Source organism: Tursiops truncatus, chromosome 3 (genome assembly GCF_011762595.2).
Source record: "Tursiops truncatus isolate mTurTru1 chromosome 3, mTurTru1.mat.Y, whole genome shotgun sequence".
Classification (NCBI taxonomy): domain Eukaryota; kingdom Metazoa; phylum Chordata; class Mammalia; order Artiodactyla; family Delphinidae; genus Tursiops; species Tursiops truncatus.
The window spans coordinates 87,456,655-87,472,911 of NC_047036.1; the positions used below are offsets into that span (position 1 = coordinate 87,456,655).

Here is a 16,257-nt window from a genome sequence, read left to right on the forward strand (position 1 = left end):
AAGTAAAAAAGAACCAACTGACTGAGTGTCTTGAGGGCATCTCACTGTTTCCAACACAGATTAATTTTTTGGATGGGCTATCATGCACTATTGTCAATCAAACCCTCCTAGAATCATAATGTGACATCAGCCCTCAGTACAGCTAGAGTCATGAGTGCTGAAAGTTAGCTACAAAAGAAATGGAGGTCACGTCCCTGACCTTCAAAATGTATGCAGTCTCTAACTTTTTTTTAAGGACTGAGAATAACAATTATTCTGTAGTTGGAGCTACCAGAGGATATTTGTCATATGCTTAAGGTTATTTCATGATGGCAAAACTGGATGTAATGACAGGAAAAAAAAAGTTATTTTGGTCAACGCCATTTCAAAGTACAGTTCTAAATAGCACCAACAACTCTAGTTGAAATTTAGCAAGTGATCATTTAGCTTTTCTATGGCAGCCGTGTAATATTTAGTTCTTTGTTCTGCTGTGCCTATTATTGTAAGGTACACACATGCCCTGCAAGTAAAATTCTCTTTTTCGTTTTTCTCGTATTTTCTCCAACCGTATCTTATTGGATACACTTAATAGATCAGTAAGTAGGTAAACCTCTACTGATGGATAAACAATTATCCCTTTTAAGTACTGATATTCAGACATTCCATATATCATAATGCATTTTTTAAGAGATGGGCAACGTCCTTTGGAACGATATTGCTGATGTAATAAACTTCTAAACTTTCATTCTCTATGTAAATTGTCTACTGAAATATCACTAAATTAATCATTGACATTAAACATATGAAATCAGATTAAAAATTAATCCATAATTGAAAATTTCATCATTTACCCCCAAATAGCGCTTGGTAAGTGTCTCATGTTATCTAACACTCTCCCCTGCATCATTGGATGAACTGCTTCCAGAACTGCCCAGATTTTGTCCTTTTCACTGACTTTTGATACATCACACACTGTAGTAGGCGGAGTCTGAGGCAGAAGCACAAATATAGGCCAAGATATCACATCTAAATATTTAAAAGTTACACATTATGTCTAAAAATTATAAAAGTTATACATTAAAACTAGGACTCAATAAAATGTTTATTTTTCTACTTTGGTAAATATATGTTCATAATAACAAAATTGAGTAATGTGTTAAAAAAAAGTAGAGTTTTTATATGACTGAAAGCAAAATATAAAATGACAGAATTCAGTTACTTTTACACATGTCTGGATGTTTTGGTGATGTACTGCCAATGTTTGGATGGATAATAAAATAAGACATATATAATTCATAAGTTATTATATATATGTATCCCCTAAAATTCTTTTTCTTGCCTTCCTTTCAACAAAATTATATTGCTTTATTTATTTAAAAAAATTGTATTTAGGTGAAATTCACATAACATAAAAGTTACCATTTTAAAGTGAACAATCAATGGCACTTAGTATATTCACCATGTTGTGGAATCTAGTTCCAAAACATTTTCATGACCCCAAACAGAAACCCCACTCCCTAAGTACTAACTCACCGTTTGTCACTCCTCCAACACCTGGCAACCATGAACAAAATTATATTGTAATGATTAAGATTTTTTTCATACATTTTTGTTCTACTGCCAAAAATCATCATGTGTTAAATGTGAAAGGTACTAGTAATCAAATATATGAAATTCAAATACATTTTTTATCAAACACTTAAATCACTGGGTGGGAAGGAGGGGACTCTGCCCTGCAGATGCTGGACCCGCTGGCACCACGGGTGTGGCTGCCCTGCTGTACCTGGGACATTGGGGCAAAGAGGAAGCAGCTATTTCTATGCTTTAGTGCTCAGAACAGTGGGTGCCAAGAATGGTTTGTAGCTGGACATTGCAAAAAAAGCCAAAAAACCAAAAAAAACCCCACTTAAATCAAACATAAAAATTATTATTGGGTTGGCCAAAAAGTGCCTTCAGTTTTTAAGTAAAAATAAGAAACATTTTTCATTTTCACCAAGAACTTTTATTGAACAACATATTCACCATTTTGTTCCACTACCTTCTGCCTTTGTTCAGGCAACTTCATAATTCCATCTTCCCAAAACTTTTAATCTTTTTGAGCAAAGAAGTGCTCCAGGTACCTTTTACAGTCTTCCAGGGAATTGAAATTTTTTCCATTAAGAGAATTTTGTAAAGACAGAAACAAATGGAAATCTGAAGGTGCAACATCTGGTGAATATGGCAGATGAATCAGAACTTCCCAGCCAAGCTGTAACAGTTTTTGTCTGGTCATCAAAGAAACATGCGGTCTTGGGTTATCCTGATGGAAGATTATGCATTTTCTGTTGACTAATTCTGGACGCTTTTTGTTGAGTGCTGCTTTCAGTTGGTCTAACTGGGAGCAGTACTTGTTAGAATTTATCGTTTGGCTTTCCAGAAGGAGCTCATAATAGAAGACTCCCTTCCGATCCCACCATATACACAACATCACCTTCTTTGGATGAAGACCGTCCTTTGGTGTGGTTGGTGGTGGTTCATTTTGCTTGCCCCATGGTCTCTTCCATTCCACCTTGTTGTACAGTATCCACTTTTCATCACTCGTCATAATTTGTTTTGAAAACAGAACGTTTTCATTACGTTTCTGTAGAGAATTGCACATGGAAATATGGTCATGGTCAAGAAGGTTTAGCTTCACTTATGTGGAACCCAAACATCAAACAATTAACATAACCAAGCTGGTGCAAATGATTTTCAACACCTGATTTGGATATTTTGAGTATGTTGGCTGTCTCCCACGTGGTATATGATTGCTCTCAATTAATGTCTCAATTGGATCACTATCAACTTCCACTGGTCTACCTGACCATGGAGCATAGTCCAGTGACAAATCTCTAGCATGAAACTTCAAAAACCACTTTTGACAAGTTCGATCAGTCACAGCACCTTCTTCATACACTGCACAAATCTTTTTTTTGCGTTTCAGCTGCATTTTTACCTTTCTTGAAATGATAGAGTGTAATATACCGCAAACGTTGCTTTTTTCTTCCATCTTAATATTAAAATGGCTACAAAAAATTCACCAATTTTGATTTTTTTTTTAATGCAAGCTGATACGACAGCTGTCACAATACAATCTAACAAAATTGTTTCGAAAGAAGTTAAAGACAACTAAGCACTACTAGAGCCAGCTTACAGAAAAAACCGAACAAACTTTTTGGCCAATCCAATAGTTTTCGTATATTTTTCAAGAATGTTATTTTTCTTCTACAATATTAAAATTACATATTAAATTAAAAGGCAAAATATAAACTACAGTTACTGACTATATGAATTTTTCATAAACTTTCAAAAGTAAAGTTGACTTTTTAATGTACTTTTAAAGTTGTATTATTTTTACAAAAATATACACAATTTTAACGTTCAGTGTTCATTTACAGTGTAAGATACCTACATATATATAAATTTAATAGTAACATTAATTATTTTATATTGCAAAAATTTCCTCAGCTACCACACTTTCAAAACTGTTGCAAATACCATGCTAAATTGTGGGTACCTCCAGAACAATGAAAAAGGACATGACTAGACAAAAAAAAGAAAAAAAAAAAGGAAACTTCATACCAGTATGCTGCTAAACCAGCATAGGGAGAGAGGGGATTAGGACTAATTAATTACTAATTAGTACTAGTAGTGTCCTGATTAGTAGTATTTACCAATTTCATTTAAGGCTACCAGTGATTTAAAATCTGGCTTGCAAAATTCCTGCCTTTTTAACTACTGGCTCTTGGAAGCTGGTATGAGCTAGCTCCAGCATCCCACTGTTAGCACCTTGGGAAATGATACTTCACTAGGCAGGATTTGTAACATTTATGCCCTCTGAGAGTAAGAATTTGACAAGTTACTTAATATGTCTTTTCTCTTAACCAAGCATCCTCAGCTTAACGCTCTCCACTCTCGGAAGCAGTCTCCATCTGTGATGTAGAGAGAAGCACAACCTCCAAAGTTTCAGGTCACTTGGACATAGTTCCCATTTGTTTCAAAAACATAGGGCAAGAGATGTGGTGAAGTGTTTCTCTGGGGCCTGAATGGTGTTAATGAAAAGATGGATGTTTAGGAATTCTAGTCACTCTGTGCCAATGCTGAGCATCAGATTCAGAGAGAAAGAGACTCCTGTGTATTATTTAATCAGTTTTATGTGTTTGCAAAATTCAGAGTCCTTTAAATTACAGGGCCCCAGGGTCTCTTAATGGTGAAACTGCTTATCAATCAGATCAACTATACTACTTACGTTTGTTAGATTTATCTCTTTTTTAGGTTCTGACCTACTTGATCTGTCTTACACTCAGAGAAGTAAATTAAAATCTTCCACCTCTAGGACTTCTATTTCTCTGTACATATCCTTGTGATTTTGATATACATTTGTCTCATGATTAATGATGTTGAACATACATAAAGGTGCCATCTGTATATCTTCTTTGGAGAAACGTCTATTCAAATCCTTTGCCCATTTAAAAATTGAGTTATTTGTCTTTCTACTGTTAAGTTGTAATAATTTTTATATATTCTATCCAAGTCCTTTGTCACATATATGATTTACAAATATTTTTCCCATATTGTGGTTATTTTTTCACTTTATTGATAGCATCCTTTGAATCACAAAAGGTTTTAATTTTAATGAAGCCCAAATTATCTAACTTATATTTTTTCTTTCCTTGCTTGTATCATTATGTCATATCTAAGAAACCATTGCCTAACCCAAGGTCGTGAATATTTACTCCAACGTTTTCTTCCACATTTTATAGTTTTAGCTCTTATATTTAGATATATGACCCATCTTCAGTTAATTTTTGTATATAGTGTAAGGAAGGAGTCCCACTTATTCTTTTGCATATGGATATACAGTTGTCTCAGCATTGTTTGTTCAGAAGATTATTCTTTTCCCCATTGAACATTCATGACACCCTTGTCAAAAATAATCTGACCATAAATGTAAGAGTTTGTTATGGAATCTCATTTGTATTCCATGAGTTTGTATGTCTATCCTTATGCCAGAATCACACTGTCTTGATCACTATGGCATTATAGTAAGTTTTGAAATTATGATGTATGAGTCCTCCAACTTTATTCTTACTTTTTAAAATTATATTGGCTATTCTGGGTAACTTGCACTTCCGTATGAATTTTAGGATTGGTTTATCAATTCCTTCAATAAAAGTATCTGAAATTTTGATAAGAATTGCATTGAATGTGTAGATGAATTGGGTGATTATTGCCATTTTATCACTATTAGGTCTCCTGATTCATAGACATGAGACATCATTTCACTTATTTAGGTCTTTAATTTCTTTCAACAATGTTTTGTAGCTTTCAGTGTTCAAAAAACTTTCTCTTCTTTTGTTTAATTTATTGCTACGTTTTTCTTTTTGGTGCTACTGTAAATGGAAGGCTGGAAGTCCAAGATCAAGGTTTTGGCAGGTTTGGTTTCTCCTAAAACTTCGCTTCAAGCCTTGCAGATGACCTTCTTCTCACTGTGTTCTCACATGGACTCTCCTCTGTGTGTATACACCCCTGGTGTCTCTTCTACCTCTTACAAGGACAACAGTCCTATTGGGTAAGGGCCCCTCCCTTATGATCTCATTTCACCTTAATTACCTCTTTAAAGACCTATCTCCAAATACAGTCACTTGGGGGCTTAGGGCTTCAACATATTAACTCTGGAGAGGATACAGTTCAGTCCATAATGATCGATAAATTTGCTTTTGTTTTCTGCCATTTTAAAAAACAGAATCTTTGTATCGATGCTGGGCCTATTCCTGATTTCTTATCACTGAATGAGTTGTATTTTTCCAGACCAGCTATTTGCTTGTATAGCTTCCTCTGTTTCTCTGAATCAAAATCAGCCCAGCAGAAGGCTATACAAAGCTGCCACCCATCATTCGAAACAAAGTATATATAGCTTGTCTGTTTCTGAGTCTCACCTTTAGAAAAATGTATTTAAAATTGAGGTATAATTTATAAACAGTGAATTGCACAAATCTAAAGTGTTCAAGATGATGAGTTGACCACTGTTCATACCTTGTAACCCTCACCCATATCACGTTATGGGACATTTCATCACACAGTAAAGTTTCTTCCCTGTCAATCACTATCCCTTCCCACCTTCATTTTCTTGCATGTCAAATGCTATTGATTTTTATCACCATAGATTAATTTTGCTTGTCCTATGATTTCATATAAATGTAATCATACACTATGTACTCTTGAATATGGCATCTTTCACTCAGCATAAATTGTTTGAGATTAATTCATGTTGTTGGGTAAAACAGTAGATTATTCTTTTTTACTGGTAAATAGTGTTTCATTATAAGACTATACCACAAGTTGTCTATTTATTCTCTTGTTGGTGGACATTTGGGTTGTTCCTAATTTTGACTGTTATGCCTAAAGATGGTATGAAATCTCTTGTACATGTATTTTTATAGACAAATGTATTCATTAATCTTGGGTAAATACCTGGGAGTGGAATGCTGCATCATAGGCAGATGTATTTTTAACTTTATACATCAATCAAAGTTGTTGTACAATTTTATATCTGTACTGGAAATGTATGAGAATTCTAGTTGGCCCACATTCTCACCAATACTTCATTTTATCAAGCCATTTTAATTTCATCCATTTTCACGGTTGTAGTAGTATCTGTGGTGTTAATTGGCATTTCCATGATAACTATCAATGTTGTACTACATTTTGTGTACACTTTGATCAATCATATATCTTCCTTTGCAGAGGATCTTTTGCCCTTTGTAGTAAAAAAGTTAGTCTTCACAAAGAAGGTTTGGCCTTTGCCTTTGCTTCTGGAAGATAATCTATATCATACCTGATAGGAGTGTCTTTATTAAGGGCAGAGGCTGGCCACTAAAAGATCAGTCATATGAATAGAGGGTGGGTACTTTAGGTCACATGGAGTCAGTTGACCTAGAGGCTGAGATCAACCAGATGGGCAATCAATCAATCATGCCAATGTAGTGAAGCCCCAATAAAAACTCTGGACCTCAGAGTTTAGATGAGCTTCCCAAGTTGGCAATACTCTATGTGTACTGTTACACATCAATGCTGGGAGGGTAATGCGTCCTGGGGACAACAGAAGCTTCACATTTGGAACCAACCCCAACTATGCCTTAGGAGTCTCTTCCTTTGACTGATTTTCTGAAAATTTTTTTTCTCTCTAATAAACTGTAACCATGAATATAAATAGCTTTCAGTGAGTTCTGTGAGTACTTCCAGAGAATTATTGAACCTGAAAGTGTTTTTGAGAACCCCTCTTCTCAGAAGTGAGGGTGGTCTTGTGGAGAACTGTGCCCTTAGGCCCTGTAATTTAGCTAACTCTGGGTATGCCCCCTTTTATTGAATTATAGATGTTTTTACATATTCTGAATACAAGCACTTTGCCAGATATACAAATAAGGCAAATATTTTCTCCCTGTGTGTGGAGTGCCTCTTTACTTGTTTAACAGTATCTTTCAATGAGCAGAAGTTTCAGCTCTGAAGAAGTAAAATTCATTATTTGCTTCTTTTATAGTAAGTGCTATCTATGTGCTAAGAAATCTCTCCTGGCCCTGGTGTCATAAAGATATTCTATGTTTTTTCTAGAAGTTTTATGCCTCTTATATGTATTTTAGAATTTGTTGATTATATCTGTCTCCTATCTTCTCACTGAAAATGATGTTTACAGAAATTTCTTCATTTTCTTTTGCTTTCGTACAGAGCAAAGGGGAGATCATGCTGACCTGTCCTGCTCTGGTCATACCAGGAGTCTACATCAATGTAATTTGAATTTAGAAAACCAATCCCAATATCCCATTAATTTTATATATTTGGAATCTGTTCCATTACGAAAAGTCATGAATTTATAGCTCATTTAAAAGTAAACTTTGTTCCAGGAGATTGTAGGACCAATCCCAGATAAGCCAAGTATATGATATTGAAAGAACACCTCAATCCTGAGGGGGGAAGAGGAGGAGATTAATGACATGTGCTTTTGAGACAGGGACCCAATGCCCCATGCACAAATATTACCAGCTGGTGTGTGAGTAAAGGAGGAACAATGGAAGAAACAGAACAAAAGAAACCATGGTAAATTCTTCAATCTAAAAGTTTGGTTTTTTCCTTAAAATAATATTTAGAAAATCTGTAATTCCTCTCTCTATAATAAACTCAAAAGTCCCTCCTACAACCCTGATGACTTTTACAAATGCTGGTCTGGTCCAGTTGAAGGAATGAGAACTACATGCACTTTGCGTAGAAAAGAAATATTTGGTAAACACAATCTTGAATAAGATTGGTAAACTGAAGTCATAAATACAAATATGTTGCTGTCTAGGCCTACTTACCACTAGTAAAATATAAATGGGCTCAGAATTTCAATGTTGCAAGAGATTAGATGATGAGTTAGTAAGCTTAGTAGAAGGAACGCATATGACAGTGGATTTAACTATTACTGAGTATCCTAGACTTAGTTGAGATCATGTCAGAGCGTTTACTGCTGTGACACTATAATAAGACAGCATTGCTGGGAAAAATCTTTTGTATAAACGTTTTGCTGCGGTATCAACCAAATGTGTACCTGCATGCATGTGTATACACATGAATGCATATTATTTGTAAAATATGCACATGGTTTTCTCGTTCATCATTTCCTGTCTAATAATACAGGGCAAGAACAACGTCTATATGAGTTAAGACTAAGTAATTCTCTAATTTTTTTGTTTCCTTTTGAGTTTCTTATGGTAAAGGTGACTAGTTTAAGAAATTAAGATGTTATATGAGATTTTTGGTGCCATTTGTAAAACTTATGACATTTAACTCAGACTCTTTATAAAACCCTACTCGCCCTTCTAATATGACAGTCTGAAAAGTTTTAAAAATAGGATATAGTCTGGAGCTTGCCCTCTTGTAATGGCTCTGAAGGTGTTTTGCGGCCTCCCTCTGTTTAGAAGGCAAACTTAATTTTTGTCATTGGCTATAAAATAGTAATTTCCTTTCACAGATGGCTGCTGAACTCACTACACCCGACGAAAGAATATTCAACTGGTTCTTGCTAATGTAAGTTCATGAAAAAACTGCAGCAGAACTCCTTGGAAAATAGAAAATGTTCTTTCCTTTTCTCTGTTTCCACAAAATGACAAGAGTATCAATGAACTGACAAATGAGCAGAGTGCCAATTTCATCTGAGGATTTCACTATTTCAGAAATACAGGTGCAGATTAATATGTCTTTAGATTTATATTTTGAGATGAAATTTTAACACTGCAATATCCTTGATATATAATAAAATATAAATAATATTCAGCTGTTATGTTCCATGCTGAAATTATCCCACCGATTCTCATCATTTATCATTCCTTTCTAACTAAAGAAACCTATAACTCTTAAACTGATGAGTTCTCTTTCATTTACTTTGAGACTGTGATTGTAGCAGGATTAATACATTCACTTCTTGCCTCAGTTCAGTAGCTATCTATCACCTCCATTTGACATAGTTTTAATTCCCTCCCTAATTTCAGTAAAAAGTTTCTTTAGAAATAATAAAAACAAAATAAGTGTATTATATTCACATTCATTGATTATATTCTGGAAGGTTTACCTATTAAAGCCACCAGGTCATTTGTACTTTTAATAGAACTGCATTCTGCTGATAGCGTTTTCCTTCTAGTTTCATTTTGCTCTGGAAAAACCCTGTAGCAGGTTTTTCCAAAGTGTGTTTCTTGAAGTATCAGAGTCCTGCAGGTTATTGTAGTTCTTCAGCCAAAATAAAGGGAGGTAAGATTTAATGAGCCAGTGTATTTGGGAACTTCTGGGTTAAAACAAGGGAAGGCGTTTTCACCTCTTTACTACAGAATTCTCAGGGTTTTTGAAATGCTGGTATGTACTGTGACTTTCTAAAAATGCCATGAATTCTCAAACTTTTCTCAAATATTGGAAACCATGAAATCATTCAAAAATATATGTTTTTAGGGCTTCCCTGGTGGCGCAGTGGTTGAGAGTCCGCCTGCCGATACAGGGGACACGTGTTCGTGCCCCAGTCTGGGAGGATCCCACGTGCCGCGGAGCGTTTGGGCCCGTGAGCCATGACCGCTGAGCCTGCGTGTCTGGAGCCTGTGCTCCGCAATGGGAGCGGGCCCAACAGTGAGAGGCCCGCATACAGAAATAAATAAATAAATAAATAAATAAATAAATAAATGTTTTTAAAATGAAAACAGGTTGTATCAAGTTAATATCCCAATTCCCTTTCCATCAAGATACTGAAATCAATCTTAAATCAATTAAAGAATAAAGAAATAAATTACAGAATATACAGTAGAATACAGCCATCAGAAATAATTCTTTAAAATATATATATATATATTTTGGTTTTCTTTTGTGTTTTTGTTTTTGCGGTACGCGGGCCTCTCACTGTTGTGGCCTCTCCCGCTGCGGAGCACAGGCTCCGGACGCGCAGGCTCAGCGGCCATGGCTCACGGGCCCAGACGCTCCGCGGCATGTGGGATCCTCCCGGACCGGGGCACGAACACGTGTCCCCTGCATCGGCAGGCGGACTCTCAGCCGCTGCGCCACCAGGGAAGCCCCTTTAAAATATTTTTTAATGGTACTGGGACATGCTAATGACATAATAATATTGAATAAAAATAACATACAACTATAGAGAATTTGGCAATATTACTGGATGTTATAGAAAACTACCAGAAAAATAGTAGAAAATTAATGAAAGGAAATACACAGGAAAAAAATGGCCATGGTTTTCTGGCTTATTTTTTTCCTTGCATTTTTCTATAAATTTTACTTTTTAAATATGAACATGTATTAACTTTATAATACGAAGAAAGTGAAAACTTTCCCCTTCATTTCATTTTCTCTACTATTGTCAGCCCATCATTATTTCTCTGCTTTAGCTGACTCTTTACTTTCTCTTTACCTCAAATCAATCCTCTGTATCAGGAGTCAGCAATTGGGAAGCTGCCTGTTTTTTGTCAATAAAGTCTTATTGGAACATGGTCATGCCCACTTGTTTATATATTGTCTGTGGCTGCTTTTGCTCTGTGGCAGCGTTGAGTAGTTAAGACACAGACTGTACAGCTTGCAAAGCCTAAAATATTTACTTTGTCACCAGGCTAGGACCAGAGAGGCAAATAGGGCCCCCAGGATGCACTCACTCTCAGGAGAGAGGCACTTACTCTTGGGGCAATGATGGGTTCAAATGTGTGCGGCACTCACCTGTCCAGTAGATGCTTGTGTCAGTTTGGCCTGGGAGGAACAGATGCAATAAAAGAATTGGATGTGCAAGAGATTTATTGGAGGAAATGCCTATGGAGAGGAAGAGGAAGAGGAAGAAGCAGCAGGAGGAGGTGTCTGATGACAGGAGGAGTCATCAGACCCACATGCAGGTCTGGCCACTGTGACAGGAGAGAGGGACAGAAGATCCTATAGAAGGAGCCTCACAGTACAGAGCTGTTCTGTTTCAGTACTGGCCCACACGGAGCCGAAGAGCAAGACTGACGGTAGAGGAGTCCCACAGTGAGCAGGAGTGGCCTGAATCTAACACCCCTGCTTCAGCAGGAACGTCCAGGTGGGTCCACAGGTGCCACTGCTGGAGGCTGTCACCTGAATACATGTATCACAGAAAGTCCTCTTGAAGAGACATTTGAGCGGTACATCTCCATCCACCACAGGGCTTATAATATTTGCCTCTGTGATTTGAGGTGTGTGGTGAACACTGTGGTTATTTTCTCCAAACCATCACACCTCTGATTTTCGGCTTGGGAGAGATTGATTCCATTTTGGACCAAGGCAATCAGGGGTAGGTCATTCTGGGCCATAGTGGTGCATGGATGGTTCAATCAGAATGAACTTTAGGACTTTTATTAAGTGGGTGGAGTTTGTAGCAGGTTCTCTCTCCTTGGATATGAACAAGGAAGCATGTAACCATGGCTGTTGCTGGGTTAGTCAAGAATGCTTTCAGCTAAAAGTATCCAAAACACCTGATTGGAGTAGTCTGTTACAGTTAAAGAACAAGCGGATCAGAGATGCAAGGTTGCTGGCATTAGTTCAATGGTTTTGAGGGAATATCCACTTGGCCTCATCACTGCAGCAGCTCCATCCTCACGCATTCATATTCAGCAGCAGGGGGTAAAGTGGCAAAAGGCACCTGGCATTATTTCTCCTCACGTGCCTTCCGGCCCTCCTCCCATCAGGGATGAATAAGTATCACTCTCAGACACCTCAGAACCATGACTGGGTTAAACACTGACATCTAATGCAGACCGTGGACCCATGTTCCCTGAATCAGGGAATCTCTACACATAAAACAAAAGTAGGGTTCCACCTAGTGTGCAGGTTCCAAGGAGGTGGAAAAATAGCTTCTGGAAGGGCAACACACAGAACTAGCACTTAGTTATCTTACAAGGCCAGCCTGAGGATGAAGCTGACACACAGAGATAGAGCTGGGAAAACAGAGAAGTGGAGCCAGAGCCCCCATCAAACCACACAATGATGTTCACTCTATGTCATGAATTTTCCGTTATGTGAACCAATGTAACCCTTTGGCGGTCCAGTAAGTTTTAATTGGTTTCCTCGTTCCTGCCTCTGAAGAATTCTAGTTAACTGAAGGAAACAAAGGTCTCTTTGTCTTTAGACTTTCTAAAGTTGAAAATAAAGCGGGTTGGGTTGTACTTGTTAAGATGCTTTGAGTTATAAGTTGCAAACAAACAAAAAAATTCCTAACTCAAAGTGACTAAATGGTAATGAAACACATGATCTCTTCTAGCAGGAAATCTAAAAGTAGGGCAGCATGCAAGAATTCAGCAGCTCAAGAACATCATCAAGAAGTGAGATTCTTTCTGTCTCTCCACTCTGCAATCAGCATCAACTTCAGCCTAAGGCAAAGATGGCTGTCACTGGCAATGGAAGCTACATCTAAGAGGAGAGAGAAAAAGCACAGAACCCAAGGTTTCTCTTCAGTTTGATAGGATCCACCTGGACCAACAACACATGAAAAAAATGGAGAAGCAGCAGGGATGAGATTTGGGAATAGCTGATAATGTATGTATACATATGTGCATGCACACACACATACACACATATCTATGTAGCTAGTGGCCTATTTCTTCAGTTTAGAATAAATATAGTCTTAAGTACCACTTTCATCCTCATAATTACATAAATTGATAACTGCTAAGTGTTTACCATATGCCAGGCGTTCTTCTAAATATCTGTACATGCACCATCCATTAAATCCTCACTGTAACTGCCCTTTGAGGCTATTTTCATCATCCCTGCTGTACAGAGGAAGCAACTGAAGGCACAGAAATGTTAAGTAATTTGGACAAAGTCACACAGCTAGTAAGTGGCAGAGCTGATATTTGATTGCAGGAAATTTGAGTACAAGTTTTAGTTTCAAACAGTCCTGGATTTGGGTCCTTGGCTCTGTTATTTTCTGGCTGTGCAACCTTGCGCAAGTCACTTCCACCTCTTCAAGCTTCACGTTCCTCCTCCATGCAATGAATCAGATGATAGATCATGATCCACATCATGGATATGCTCATCATTGTGCTGGAGTTCTCCAAGACCACCCTACGATTCTTCATTAAAAGGACTCAGAACTCAGAAAAGCTGTTTTACTTATGGTTATAGCTTATTACAGTGAACAGATACACATTAAAATCAGGAAAAGGAGTACAGTGCAGACATAAGCTTCCAGTTATCCTCTCTCAGTTGGAATCTCCAGACAATGCTTAATCCTCCCAGCAATGACGTGGAGCAATATGCACAGAGTACTGCCAACCAGGGAAGCTCATCTGAGCCTTGGTGTCCAGGGCTGCTGTTGCAGGTTGGTAATGTAGGCATGGAGTACCCACAGGGCTGACCATAGTCACTCAGGCTCAGGCTCCAGCCCAAGGACAAACTGATGGAGTGTGGCCCAAGGCTGCCACCATCAATCACATCATTAACATAAACTCTCTGGGGTGACCCAAGGCCCTAGCTATGCAAAGTCACTCTTATCAAGTAGGATATCCTGAGGATTTAGAGGTTATCTCCCAGAAGCCAGAGAAGGGCCAGTCCTTTCTTTGGGATAGGAAAGATTTGAACAACCCAGGCCTGCTAGTTAACCCTTTACTGCATAATCAGATTACATGAAATTTGTAAAATGTAATCAGTAACATTTGTCTCCTGGCAATCACTCGGTTCTCTCCTTTTATCCCCATCTTCATGGCCAGAAAGCAGCATTTAGCAATTAAAGACTTGAGAGGATCTATCCAGTTTCAACTCATTGATTACCCTTATTCAGAGATTAATACTATTCCTGGTCCCACAACTCATAAACATCAATAAATTGCAATATTTGGAAATCTCAGAACCAAGCGCTTTTAAAAGGGAAGATTCCTCAAAAGTCATAGCCCTGGGCAGAGTTCGCAGCTCCCCACAACTGGGGCACCTGCCAGATGCTGGTGGGGGACCCCGACGAGCCCAAGGAGATGGGAAGAACCCCCAAGTGAACCAGTAGGACGTGGGGGTACTAAGGGGGGAGGAGAAGTGGAGATCAGATAGGACTGGCGCCCCTGAGGGGTGGCTGAGAGGGGGGAGGGGTTCCCACACCTGGAGGGACCCTCAGGGGCTCAGATCGGGGTTGGGGGAACAGGTCCAGCGTTTCTCCTGCCCAATCAGCTGGGGAAGTCTGCCCAGCTCTCGGGCCAGGTCCTACACCCTCAGAGGTCCCCTCCAGGCTGGGTTGGTCCTGGGGGAGTAGGAGGCAGGCCTGGGAGATTCAGGAGAGGCAGGCAGGAGGGGCCTTCCAGGACCAGAGGAGCAAGAGAGGAATGGAGGGTGTTTACCCCACCCACCTGAGCCCAGGAAGCCTGCTGGGCTCCCAAGTGGGGTCCCCTGCCCTCTGAGACCAGAGGTGGGAGGCACATCTGGGCCCCTTCTGTTCTGTTGAACCTAAGCCCACCTCCCACACCTCCTGGGCCTTTTCCAGGCCTGTGGGTCCTAAGTATAGGCCCCTCCTACCACCCAAACCTCACTCCTGCTTAGGCCCCAGCCTCCACAGCCAGGGCCTTTTCCACCTTTTTTCTTCCTCCTCCTCTTTTTTACTACTGTAGCTCTGCTTTACCTTCCGGTTGTTGTTTCATCTATGTTTTTAGTTTTATATTTTTTCTAACATAGCTGTTACTTTCCTAGTCTAATTTTATTTTTCACTTTGTTATTGTCCTTTTTTTTTGCTGCCCTGAGCAGCTTGTGAGATCTTGGTTCATGAGCCAGGGGTCGGGCCAAAGCTCTTGCAGTGGGAGCTCTGAGTCCAAATCACTGCACTAACAGAGAACCTCAGAACCCAGGGAATATTCATCGGAGTGAGGTCTCCCAGAGGTCCTCATCTCAGCACCAAGACCCAGCTCTACCCAACAGCCTACAAACTCCAGTGTTGGAAGCCTCAGGCCAAACAACCAGTAAGACAGGAACACAACCCCACTCATAAAAAAAGAAAAAAAAAAAAAACAGACAGCAAAAAAAATATGTCACAGATGAAGGAGCAAGGTAAAAACCTACAAGACCAAATAAATGAAGGGGAAATAGGAAACCTACCTGAAAAAGCATTCAGAGTAATGACAGTAAAGATGATCCAGAATCTCAGAAATAGAATGGTGGCATGGATTGAAAAAATATGAGAGACGTTTAACAAAGATCTAGAAGAACTAAAGAATGAACAAACAGAGATGAACAACACAATAACTGAAATGAAAAATACAATAGAAGGAATCAATAACAGAATAACTGAGGCGGAAGAATGAATAATTGAGCTGGAAGACAAAATTGTGGAAATAACTGCTGAGGAGCAGAATAAAGAAAAAAGAATGAAAAGAATTGAAGACAATCTCAGAGACCTCTGGGACAACACTAAACACACCAACAGCAAATTATAGAGGTCCCAGAAGAAGAAGAGAAAAAGAAAGGATCTGAGAAGATATTTGAAGAGATTATACTGGAAAAATTCCTGAATATGGGAAAGGGAATAGTCACCCAAGTCTAGGAAGCACAGAGAGTCCCAAATGGGATAAACCATAGGAGAAACACACCAAGACACATATTAATCAAACTAACAAAAATTAAATTCAAAGAAAAAATATTAAAAGCAGCAAGGGGGCTTCCCTGGTGGCGCAGTGATTGAGAGTCTGCCTGCCGATGCAGGGGACATGGGTTCGTGCCCCGGTCCAGGAAGATCCCACATGCCGCGGAGCGGCTAGGCCCGTG

At 38.8% G+C, this 16,257-nt stretch overlaps 1 non-coding gene across 1 annotated transcript; it reads left to right on the top strand.

Annotated features, from left to right (window-relative positions):
- Positions 1-1,717: 1,717 nt before the first annotated feature.
- On the top strand, positions 1,718-1,852 carry LOC117312019 (small nucleolar RNA SNORA43). Its single transcript, XR_004526197.1, has one exon. It is a non-coding gene; the product is annotated as a small nucleolar RNA SNORA43 (small nucleolar RNA).
- Positions 1,853-16,257: the final 14,405 nt, after the last annotated feature.